We start from the raw sequence: 12,808 nt of genomic DNA on the forward strand, positions 1-12,808 counted from the left end.
AACTGAGTATCAAATGTTCTCACTCATAAGCAGACTTAATATATAAGAAAAGGATTGGCAGTAGTGGGAAACTGCTAGGAGGGGAGCGGGTTAGCAGAATTAGCAGTAGTAGGAATATGCCTGGGGAAGAGGGGGGGCACACCTCATCAACAAGGGAGCCTGCATAATGAACATTTGTATACCTAACCCTGAATTGTACCCCACATCTTTAAGATAAAAAAAATTAAAAGAAACAGAAAATTAAACGAAAAAGGAAGCCATCTCACTTCTGTGTACAAGAGAAGACAAATGTGCTCTGCATCCATCTTCTCACACAGCTGCGTGAACAGACATGTACTTCAATGTGGCTGATAATTTTAATCACATTTTGCAAAATATTGTTAAGTTCAGGTGACATTTTTGGGTTAGCCAGCATTTCTTTACGAGTGACATAGTGCGTAGACTCACTCTCGGAAGGAATCTTTTTAACACAAGTAGTGAAACCAGAAAGTCAACCAGTCATGGCAGCCAGCATAATCCAACACAAAATGACCAATTCAGTTTTCCTGAAATATAATAATTTAAAAATCATGGTAATTCATTAATCTGTTCTAATAATTGTGCAACAGCCTCTGCTATTTCATCAATTTATCGAGTTATGGTGCTAGCTGAAAGAGGAACACATGCCACCTTTTGAACTGCAGCTTCTTCTAAAAGTTCACAACAAGTGACCTTAGCAGCAGGCAGGATCAACTCTTCACCAACAGCAAAGGACTTCTTAAATTTAGCAATGCAGTTAGCCACTAAGAATGATGTGCTCAGTGCAGACACATTTTATGAAGTGATGGCCTTCAATAACTGCTTCTGTTCTTTATGTTCACATTTTTTCCTTTAGAAAAAATCCAAAGACTTGTCTTTTAACGCAGGGTGTTTGGTCCCCACGTGGTGAAGCAGTTTTGAAGGTTTCATGGTTTCATTGGCTAGCTGGTCTCCAAGTGGGCTTGGAGAATGTGAATCACCTATTGCAATGAACCTGTAATTTAAGTAGAACTCTTGGTATTTTCTTTTAAATGCAACTTTCTTTTTCTTGGCAGTTTTAGAGTCTTCTGCTGTCTCATCATTGGGTCTTTCCCCCTTTCCAAAGAAGTTCGCCAGTGACATTTTTTTGTTTGTTTGTTTTTTGAGTTGGAGTCTCACTCCGTCACCCAGGCTGGAGAGCAGTGGCATGCTCATGACCACCCCAGTGTTGACCTGCTGGGCTCAGGTGATCCTTCCACCTCAGCATTCTAAGTAGCTAGAACTACAGGTGTGTGCTAACACATTCGACTAATTTTTTTAATTTATTGTAGAGATGGGGTCTTGCCAAGTTGCCCAGGCTATTCTCAAAACCGTGAACGCAGGCAATCCCTCCACTTTGGCCTCCCAGCATGCTGGGATTATAGACTTGAGCCACCATGCCCAGGCGACTTTTTAAAAAATCATTTTGGCTAGGTTTAACTTGTGGGCTTACCAAAACTGTGACTGAGACAAATGCACAGTGCAGAAAAGAGGCACAGGCAGAAGTGGTAAATAAAATAATGGGCAGGCCACACACAGACTAAAACAAGTGTTGGATTCTGACTTAAAGCCTTCCTCCAGATGCAGCTGTACAATTGATGTACATCAACTCACTTCCCACTCACTGATAGAGTTTTGATATGAGTCTGCAAGCAATTGATTTATTATGGTCTCTGGGCAGTCAAACTTCCCTGATAATGTTATCCTGTATTTGCTCCCTAGCACCAGCATCATCGCCTCAGCTCCACCTCAGATCATTAGAGAGTCTCATAATGAGAGTGTAACCTAGAACCCTCACACGTGCAGTTCACCACAGGGTTTGCGCTCCTATGAGAATCTAATGCCTCCACTGATATGACAGAGCACAAAGCTGAGGCAGTAATGCAAGCAATGGGGAATGACTGTAAATACCAAAGAAGCTTTGCTCACTTACCTGCTGCTCACCTCCTGCTGTGCTACCTGTTTCCTACAGCATGGTCTTATACTAGTCCATGGCCCAGGAATTGGGGACCCCTGATGTAGCATATAGGGTAGTAGTATATAGTAGTAGTATATGGTAGGAAAGCTTGGCTCTGCCAAGGTACCTTAGGCAAGTTACTTAATTTCTCTGTGCCTCATTTATACTATGGGTAAAATGGAGACAATAATACTGAGTGGTCAAAAGGTCTGGAAAATTTTTTTTCTTTCTTTCTTTTTTTTTTAAAGATTGAGCCATCTTGGTTATTTTTTCTGGCACAGCCTTAATAAAATCAGAGGCATAAATTCCTTGACGCAGATTCATATGCCAAGATTGAAACAAATACTGCATTAGTGAACCGTGCTCATTGGAATTTTACACATGCATTGAACCGTGTACTTTGGTAATGAGGGACAACACATTTGTACATATCACGTAATATCACTGTAATTTAATAAACCATTTATTTTTATGTATTTGTCTGTTTCCAGACTCTGTTAATACTGACCTCATTGAATGGTTGTGAGGATTAAAAATTAAAATAAAAAGTGTGCTCATTCATGAAAAGCTCTTAGCATGGTGATTGGCTTTTTCTAAATTCATTATGTGCTACCAATTATGTTTAGGAAGTAGAACTGACCACAGAGGGGAGGTGACAAAGAAGAGGTACCAGTCTACTTCCAACAACTGGAAGGATGGTGGTGCCTGTTACTGTGATGTAGAATACAAAAGGGGCAAGGCTTCTTTTCTATGCATGAGTGAGAGTCATTGATGATTTTCAAGTTTACTTGTCTGCTTGTCTCTCTGGCCATAAGACTGTTACATCCACTATAGTGCAGTTTGGAGAGATATACACTGATCACCTACTATGTGCCAGGTGCTGAGGATACAACAGTTCACAACATGGATGTAAACTTTACCTTTGTGAAAGAAAATGAATAGTCTATTTGAGGTCTCTAAAAGTTATTTGGCCCTGAGGAAGGTTAACTTTGAAGATGGAGTCATGAAGCATGATCTTTTAATTACTGACCTTTTGTTATAAATTAACTTTCCTCCTTTAAATCACTGACATGACAAAGACTGATTAATAGAGAAGAGGTATACAAACTTATGTACTGTAATGTGTAGAATGAAGACCCAAAGATACAGAAGAAATTGTCTTTTTATGCTTAGGTTCAACAAAGTATGGACAGTTGCGTAGAAATATAATTGGACAAAAAGAGAACGAGCCAATGCTAATAGATCGAGTGGGAGAACACAACAAGAACTGTCTGTCTAGATTCTCCTTGGCCATTCTGAGGATGTCTTATTTCCCTCTGGATGTGGGGCAGGGACTTCTTTGGAAATGAGGGAGGGTCTTATAACCTACAACCAAACAAGATAGGTCAGATAATTTCCTCAAGGCCAGTTTTTATGCCAAATATTTTTAGGTTTTATGGCTGTTTTCAGGAAACGAGATTTTGAGTTGTATGCTCCGCCTTGGGGAAGAGGGATTTTAGTTTCTATGACTAGCCTCAGGGGAGAATGGGACAGGCAGACAAGAGAGGATGCAAGAAAAACTTTTGGTTCTGCAGCTGCTGTTGAGGCAACTTATTTGGGGGTATTGTTTTGAGCCCCAACACACTCGAATAAACTCAATATTTAATCATATGGTCTGAATCTTGTTATTGAGGTTGACATCTTGGAGTTTTGATGTGGTTACGTTTGAAATAATACCTCTGGCACAGACATCCAGCATTTTCCTAATATGCAGAATATCAGAGGTTGGTTATATTAATAGCAGTGAACAGGGTCAACTGAGAATCAACTTTCCTGTGTACGTTTGTGGGGAAAGGAAGAAATGCAACCGATAATGGAGAAAGGAGGAAATGGGCAGAGGAGGAGGGGGGAGGACGGAGAACAAGTGAGAAGGTATGAGAAGCCAGGAGTACATCAAGAATGACAGACAAGAGGTGGATATGATTCATACGAGAGAAAAGACAAAACCCCCGCACCCTCCGGGAAGTCTCAATAAATATGGACTACCGGCCTCACGCCAGGGTCGGAAGTCCCCAAGCCCCGAGAGCCAGCGGCCCTAAAGGAATCGGTTTCCTGGAGCAGCGCGCGGCGCGGCGCGGCGCTGTGACGTCACTGGAAAAAAGGGACTTCCGCTTCCTGGCCGCCTTCCCAGGACTCTCCGGTAGAGCCGCCCTCCTTCTAGGCGGACAGGTGAGGTACTGCTCTCGGTGCTCAGTGTGACTTTGCCCAAGAAAGGCGGGGTGGGCTGGCACGCGGGATCTGGAGCCAGAGTGCTTCCTCCTCACAGAGCCTCCGCTTCCCCTGGCCTGACGGATAGTAGCGAGCTTTCAGAGCCCTTGGCCTGGGAGCCCCTTGAGTTGCTTGGTTGGGCAGTCGCTCCCCTGAGCTTGGGAACGCACCATTTGTACCCCCAAGGGCAGCCCACCTGTGGGGGAGTCTTACGGCACTCACTTTGAGAAGTAGGGGCAAAGACGTTGGACAACCCGCCCGGAAGAAGTGCTAGGAGAGGTCAAAATCTGGGTAGGGAATGTTCTCTGCAGCAGACGTCTAGTGCTCACTTCGATTCCCAACCCCTAACCCCAGTCGGAGTCTCAGTCTGTCGCCCAGCCTTGAGGGCAGTGACATGATCATGGCTCTCTGCACCCAAGAAAGCTAGGACTACAGGCGCGCGCCGCTACTACGCCTGGCTAATTTTTTTTTTGGTAGAGACGAGGTCTCGCTATGTTGCCCAGGCTAGTCTTGAACTCCTGGGCTCAAGCAGTCTCTCCGCTTCGCCTTCCAAAGTGCTGGTATTAGAAGTGTAAGCCACTGCGCTCCGCTCATATCGCCTTTTATTCATCAGTAAGGCCTTAACTGTTAACTCTCACCCTTTAACTTTTTTCTCCCCTCACAAGATAGGACTCAGATTTGAACTCTAATCCTTGGTTCATTAATTTATGTCTTCCCTTGTAGTGGGTACTGAACACCTGCTTTGTGAACTGTGTGCAAAACATTGGGATAGTTTAGAGTCCATCCTCTGACCTATAATTTTTAGCCATTCTAATTCTACTAGTAAATCCCCATGGAGAAAGAGACATGCAACAAAAAGAAACCAGAACATTTAGAAAAGTCTCCATAATATTTATCCACATCGGGTTTTTTTTTTTTTTTTTAAACTTCTTTCTGACACTAAGTAGGAGTGCCTCTGTTGTATGTTTTCCCATTTTTCCATCTAAGGATGGAAGGCCTGTGGACCTGCTAAAGTCCTTCTTCCCAGTGTATAGGATTCAAGGCAACACAATGGATGCCCCTCTAAAATTTTTTATTTTAATATTTTGTGTTCTGTTAATCTAAGCCCTTCAGTCTGGGGACTTTCTTTGATCTTTCAGAATTTTGTCACTTGTAGCATTACCATTATATATTTGGGATTAAGTGCTTAATATCTACTTTAAGTATACTTCAACCAGAGGGAAGTACGTTATTTTTAATGAGTGTATTTAGTGTTTGTAAGTAGTTGGTACAAATTTGTGAAGTTATTGGATTTAATTGATGTCTAGAGGCTGAAAATTGCTTTCTGGCACATTTTAAAAGTTTTTTGTGTGTATAATTACAATAAAGTTTGATGTCGAAGTCAATAACTTAGAGGCAGCAAAGGAGTTGTGAAAAATTTTGTGTGCTTTTTTCCAAGTAAAGATAATTCAGCAAGTTCATCATGAGTGTAGTGTGTGCTTTAGTTTTTATATTTCTTCATAAATAGTGATAGATGTTATATTCATCATGTAAGCTTGATTTTGTGACTCAGTTGCACAAATTTGAGAAGAATCTCATGGGTTAGAATGCAGTCATTCAAATAGCAAATACTCAAATAGGACTTGGGTTGTCTCCTATAATATTTTAAAATTTGTTTTTTGGATTCTTTAGTATTGCATAATATTTCAAAGCAATAGGTGACTGAAAAATATTGGACTAGGAGTCACAAGACTATAGAATTTATTTTGCCATGTAAATTCTTATGACCTTGAACAAAGATTCTGAAAATCGTTGACTTTCATTTTCTTATTATTTTGATTGCATTGCATACTTTTCAAGTCTTGTTAAAGTCAGATGAAAAAGGGTGAAAAGGACTTTGCAAATGAAAACTACAAAAAAAAAAAAGTTTGGCTGAGCTCAGTGGCTCAGCCTATAATCCCGTGCTTTGGCAGGCTGAGGTGAGTGGATTGTCTGAGCCCACACGTTCGAGACCTGCCTGGGCAAATTGGCGAGACCTCATCTCTACAATAAATCAAAAAATTAGCTGGTCATGGTATCGCGCGCCTGTAGTTCCAGCTACTTGGAAGGCTGAGGCGGAAGGATCGTCGGAGCCCAGTAGTTGGAGGCTGCAGTGGCCGGGAGCGGCCACTGCATTCCAGTCTGGGTGACAGAGTGAGACTCCAGCTCAACATTATCAAATCATGAAATAGAAAACAGTTACTTGTCAACATGTTATTCTGGAGAAAAATGGGACTGATACATATTTAATAGTTACAGTCAACTGTAAAAAAGATTCTATTTATGCATCTGTATTATTTGTTGACTTTCAGCTGTATGTTTTGAAGTTTACATGGGGCTGCGAGATAGGAGTCCCAATTTTCTCTTTCATGCCGCTCATACCGATCACAGTGGCTCAGGTCTGTAATCCTAGCACTTCCGGAGGCCGGGGTGAGAGGATTGCCTGAGCCCAGGGGTTTGAGACCAGCCTGGCAACTTGGCGAAGCCTCGTCTCTACAATAAGTCAAAAAATTAGCTGGAGATGGTGGCTCACTCCTGTAGTTCCAGCTACTTGGAAGGCTGAGACAGAAGGTTCGCCTGAGCCCAGCAGGTTGAGGCTGTGGTGACAGTGAGCATGCCACTGCACTCCAGCAAAAACTTGTACAAGGTGGTGCCTCTGCACTCTTCAGTCATCCTCCCCCAGTGGTAATACCTTGAATAGCTATAGTACAATAAGCATGGAAAATAAACATTGATACAAGCCACAGGGTTTATTTTTGTTTCACCAGTTTCACAAGCAATGATTTATGTGCGTATACAGATGCAATGTTATTACATGTGTAGCTTCTTATAACCACTGTAATAAAGATATGGAATTAATCCCTCACTACTAGTCTCCCTATGCTGTCTCTTTATACTCACAACTATTTTGTCCCAGCCCTATCCCTAACCTTTGGCAACCACTAATCTTTCCACTTCTATATTTTTGTTATATAAATAACACTCTAACAACATTTCTGTCTCTACAAATTTTTTTTAAAAATTTAATTGGGCATGGTGCATGCCTACAGTCCTAGCTACTCAGGAGGCAGAGCCCCTATCTCTTTAAAAAAAAAAAAAGTATAAATGGAATCATACAGTATGTAACGTAACTTTTTACATTTTCACTCAGCAAGATTCCTTTGAGATCCAAATTGTGTGTATCAGCCGTTTTTTCTTTTTTATATTGCTGAATAGTATTCCATGGGAATAGTATTGGTTTGTAGTTTTCTTTTTTTGTGCTATCTTTGGTTTTGGTGTCAGGGTAATAGTAGTTTGAATAGTCTTGAGGGATAACCTGTTTCATTATTGATACTGTATTAATTTATGTCTTCCCTTTTTATCTTTTGCAGTGGTAGGTTATTGATTTTAGTGATCTTTTCCAAAGATCTGTTTCACTGATTTTCTGTGTTTTTCTAGTTTCAATTTTATTGATTTTGCTCTTATTATTTTCTTCCTTCTGCTTGACTTGGGTTTATTTTCCTTATTTTTTTTTTTTTTCTAGTTCTGTGAGTAGTGAATTGAGATCTCCCTATAGCATTGCTTTAGTTGCATCTCACACATTTTGGTAACTTGTATTTTAAATTTCATTGAGTTTTGTATATTTTTAAATTTTTATTTGAAATTTCTTTGAGCCATGAAATATTTGTGTGTTCTTTAGTTTCCAAGTTTTTGAAAATTTGTCTGTTATTTTTCTGTTATTGATTTCTAGTTTTTTTATTACACAGGGATCAGAAAATAAAAAGTGTGATTTTAAAATGTTTTTTAAATTTAGGTTTGTTTTATGACAGAGTATGGTATATCTTGGCAACTTGCCATGGGCGCTTAAACAAAATATGTATTCTGCTATTGCTGGGTGCAATGTTCTATATTTGTTGATTACATACTTTTTGTTGATGGTGGTGTTCTGATTCCTGTACCTTGTTGATTGTCTGATAGTTCTGTTTGCTACTGAGAGTCTCAACTATAATTGTGGATCTTTCTGTTTCCTCTTTTAGTTCTGTTGGTTTTGACTTTGTATTTTGAATATCTTGTTTGGTGTATATACATTTAAGATGTTTTCTTGATTAATTAATCTTTTTATCTTTGTCCATAATTATTTTTACTCTGAAGTCTACTTTAATAGTAATATAGCCATTTTATTAAAATGATATAACATTATTTTATAACTTTTTAAAAAAATAATGTTGCATAACATATATTTTCATTCTTTTATTTTCAGCCTACCAGTGTCATTTTGTCATTTTGTTTTAGGTGAATTTCTTATGGACAGTATATACTTGTGTCTTTAAGGAATAAAAATTGTCCTGCCAATCTCTGTCTTTTAACTGATATATCATTTATATTTAAAGTAATTACTGGTATCTTAGGGCTTAGGTCAGCCATTTTAAAATTTGTTTATTTCCCCCATTTTTCATTTCTGTTTCTCTTTTTCTACCTTCCTGTAGGTTACTTGAATATTTTTAGAATTCTACTTGACTATTTACAGTGTTTTCTAGTATATTGCTTAGTATACTTTTTTAGTGCTTACTCTAGGTATAACAATATACATAATAACTTATCACATAGTCTGCTTGTATTGACTTATACCACACCACTTCAAGTGGAATGTAAAAACCTTTCTTCCATTTAGATCCTTTTACCCTTTCTACTTCTTTAATATAATTTTTGTATTTCCTGTGTACATTGAACAGAACATCAAATGTTATCACTTTTACTTCAGCCACTAAATATGATTTAAGAAATGCATGAGAAGAATTTTCCATTATATTTACCACTACTTGTATGCATTCTGTTGTTCTTTCTTTACTGACATTAACCTTATTTATTCATCATTTCCTTTTTGCTTGGAGAACCTTCTTCAGGAGAATCTCCTAAAGATACATCTCTTAGTGACAAGATATTTTCGTTTTCCTCCATCTGAGAATGTCTTTTTTTCACCTTTATTCCTGAAGGATGGTTTTATCTGATACGAAATTCGGGCTTGAAAGTTCTGTTTTCTTTTTTCTTTCTTTCTGTTTTTTTTGAGTTGGAGTCTCACTCTGTTGCCTAGGCTGGAGTGCAGTGGCATGATCACGGCCACCACAGCCTTGACCTGCTGGCTCAAGGCTATCCTTCTCCCTCAGCCTTCCAAGTAACTGGAACTACAGGCGTGCATCACTCCCCACTAATTTTTTGATTTATTATAGAGATGAGGTCTCACCAAGTTGCCCAGGCTGGTCTTGAACCCCTGGACTCAAGCAATCCTCTTGCCTCGACCTCTCAAAGTGCTGGGATTACAGGCTTCAGTCACCATGCCTGGCTGAAAGTTCTTTTTCTTCAACATTTGGAAAATGTTGTGTCACTTCTTTCTGGTTTCTGTGGCTTCTGATTAGAAATCTGACATTCAAATGATTATCCCCCTTATATGTAATATGTCATTTCTCTCTGGCTGCTTTAAAAATTTGTTGTTGATGGTTTTAGTTTTCTAAAGTTTGATAATTATGTCTTTTATTTATTTGTGTTTTCCACTTGAAAGTTTTCTACTTTGTATTTTCTCAACTTCTTGCTCTATAGTTTTGTCTTTTCTCAAATTTGATACTTTTCAGCTATTGTTTCTCTAAATTTTTTTTTCAGCTCCACATTTTCTCCTCTTTCCCTGGAACTCTGATTATTCAAATATTAGATTATGTCATTGTCCTACAAGTCCTTGATGCCTGCTCATTTTTTGGGGGGGGGTCTATTTTCTTTTTCAGACTGATTAACTTCTATTGATCTGTCCTCAAGTTCACTGAGGCTTTTTTCTCTGTCAATTCCACTCTACTATTAAGCCCATCCAGCAGGTTTTTTTATTTCAATTATTATTTTTTCAATTTTATAATTATATTTTGTTCTTACTTTTTGAAGGAAAAAAGTAAGTGCACACCTGTAGTTCCAACTACTTGGAAGGCTGAGGCAGAAGGATAGCTTGAGCCCAGCAAGTCAAGGCTGTGGTGGCCGTGAGTGTGCCACTACACTCCAGCCCAGGCGACAGAGTGAGACTCCAACTCAAAAAAAAAAAAAAAAAATTTGCTCATTAAAATTTTTAAAGTAGTTTTGTGATATACGTCCAAATTTAAAAAGTCTTTTCCTTTTCCCCTTTCCTTTGAATAATATTGAAGATTTTAAGTAGGCCAGGTAATGTTCAGTAGCCATACTTGAGATATAGGTAATAGTGACTCCTAGGGTTTATCAGTCTAATTCCTACCCTTACCACATTTAAAATGAACTGTAGGCCCAATTACCAGATTCATGGACAGTGTGGCACTGTAATTAAGAAGCTCTTTCCTAGTAAGTATGAAAAAATACTACATGAAAAAGAGTTTTAATTAAATGGGAGGAAAGATGTTTTCTATTTTAAGTGATATTAGCATGTTAGCTCTCCATCTAAAAGGAAGTTCGATCCTTATATAGGTGGATCAAAGGTTTAAATGTAAAAAATAAAACAACAAAATTAAAATAAGCATCTAGGAAGCCATATGTAACATATAGAAGCCCAGAAATTGGTTACTATCTGCAGTTTATGAAGGTTTTTTAACAAACAAGTAAGAAAAAGGTAACTCAGTTGGAACCTGGGCAAATGATATGAACAGAAAAGAATCTTTAAAAGGCTAACAAACATGAAAGGATATTCAGATACACTTGTAGTCAAAGAAATGCAAATTAAAGAGTGAGATATTTTATACCCACAGACTACAAGGATTATAAACAGTGGTACCACTTATAATGTGCCAACACCTATTAAAATTCAATCCAGTAACTGCACACTGTCCTATAAAAACAGACATTGGTACATATGGATATATGTAAGAATATGGGTATTTAAGGGTACTTATTGCTGCATTGTTCTAAAATAGGAACTTGTTGAGTGCCTGTCAACAGGAAGACAGTCATTTAAAATTTCAGTTTTATACTGGCAGGATATCCATGTGTTTTGGGGTTTTTCTGAGACAGGGTCTCATTCTGTCACCCAGGCTAGTCTGCAGTGGTGTGATCATAGCTCACTGCAGCCTTGAACTTCTGGGCTTAAGTGATCTTCCAGGCTTCAGTGATCTTCCCACCTTGGCCTCCCAAGTAGCTGGGTCTACGAGCACATGCCACCACACCTGGATTTTTTTTTTTAGAGATAGGTTCTCACTATGACCCAGGCTGGTCTCAAATGCCTTGACTTCAAGTGATACTCTTACTTCAGCCTCCCAGAGTGCTGGGATTACAGGGGTGAGCCACTGTGCCCAGCCTCCAGGTGTTATGAAGTATAAAAGGAAAATACACAGAAGTGTGTGTAATATGTTCCCATTTGTCACAGACAACTCATATTTACTATGAAATATATAAATACTTGTACATTTATATATGATTATAGAAGAATATGGAGGATTTTATACTAAGCTTAAAGCATGGGTTTGGGAGTAATACAGATGGAGAGAAGAAGGAGAGGTAAAGGGGAGTCATGATGCAAAACAATTTTTTAAATTGGCCATTAAAAAAAAATCCCAGCATGTATTATGTCTCATTTATCCATATAAGAAGAATTATATATGTGTTTACAAGTAAAATTGTTAAAAATAAACATGGTGCTGGAGAACAGTGGCATGATTGTAACTCATTGCAGCCTTGAACTCCTGGACTTCAAGCTATTCCCCTACCTCAGCCTCCCAAGTAGGTGGGACTACAGGTATGTGCCACCATACCTGGTCTTTTTTTTTTTTTTTTTTTTTTGTAGTAATGAGGTTTTTCTATGTTGTCTAGGCTGGTCTCAAACTCCAGGCCTCAAGCAGTCCTCCCTCCTTAGCCTCCCAAAGTGCTGGGATACAGACATGAGCTACCACCCCCTACCTATTTAAAAAATTGTATTACCATCCTCCAATTTGCTTAAAATGCTTCCCCTCTGGCTTACATTATTTTGCATATCTTAGTTCATGCCCATTTCTAATTGTTCTTTTTTATTCTTTTGCTGACTTTCTTGCCATAAATATTGCAAGATTACAGGTGTAATATAGCAGGAGTAGCCCAAGCTTTTGAGTTAGGGTATTTGGGAGAATAGTGGTGTTATATATGGCAACAGGGAAGTCAGGATGTATAGTTTGTACGGCTGATTTTTGAAACAAGATGATTTTGATATTGATGATGTGTAGTTTGATGCATCGATGGGGCACCCAGATGAAAATGCTTAGTAGTTGGAAAGTGAAACAGAAACTTGAGACATGGATACAAGGATTCTTCTACATGGCTAATTCTCAAAGTAGGTATAACTTCGCAGGGAGTGCATAAGAGAGGAAAGCCCAGGGAAGAACCTTCAGGAAGAGGGAACAGGAAAGGGAAACTTTCTGACTAGGCCTGGGAGGTGTTACAAAAGCCAAGAAAGAAGAAATCTTTAAAAAAACAGCCCAGCTGGGCTCGGTGGCTCAGCCTGTAATCCCGAGCTTTGGGAGGCCAAGGTGAGTGGATTGTCTGAGCCTGCAGGTTCGAGACCCGCCTGGGCAACTTGGCGAGACCTCATCTCTACAATAAATC

At 39.0% G+C, this 12,808-nt stretch overlaps 1 protein-coding gene across 1 annotated transcript in view; it reads left to right on the forward strand.

Moving 5' to 3' along the window:
- The first annotated feature begins 4,133 nt into the window (after positions 1 to 4,133).
- Positions 4,134 to 12,808, forward strand: part of LDAH (lipid droplet associated hydrolase) — a 75,950-nt gene continuing 67,275 nt past the window's right edge. The window contains exon 1 of the mRNA XM_008052095.2: positions 4,134 to 4,201. The gene's annotated coding sequence lies outside the window, so the exon portion shown is untranslated. The remainder of the gene's footprint in view (positions 4,202 to 12,808) is intronic.

This window comes from Carlito syrichta, unplaced genomic scaffold (genome assembly GCF_000164805.1).
Source record: "Carlito syrichta isolate Samal-C Ts95f unplaced genomic scaffold, Tarsius_syrichta-2.0.1 Scaffold256284, whole genome shotgun sequence".
Classification (NCBI taxonomy): Eukaryota; Metazoa; Chordata; class Mammalia; order Primates; family Tarsiidae; genus Carlito; species Carlito syrichta.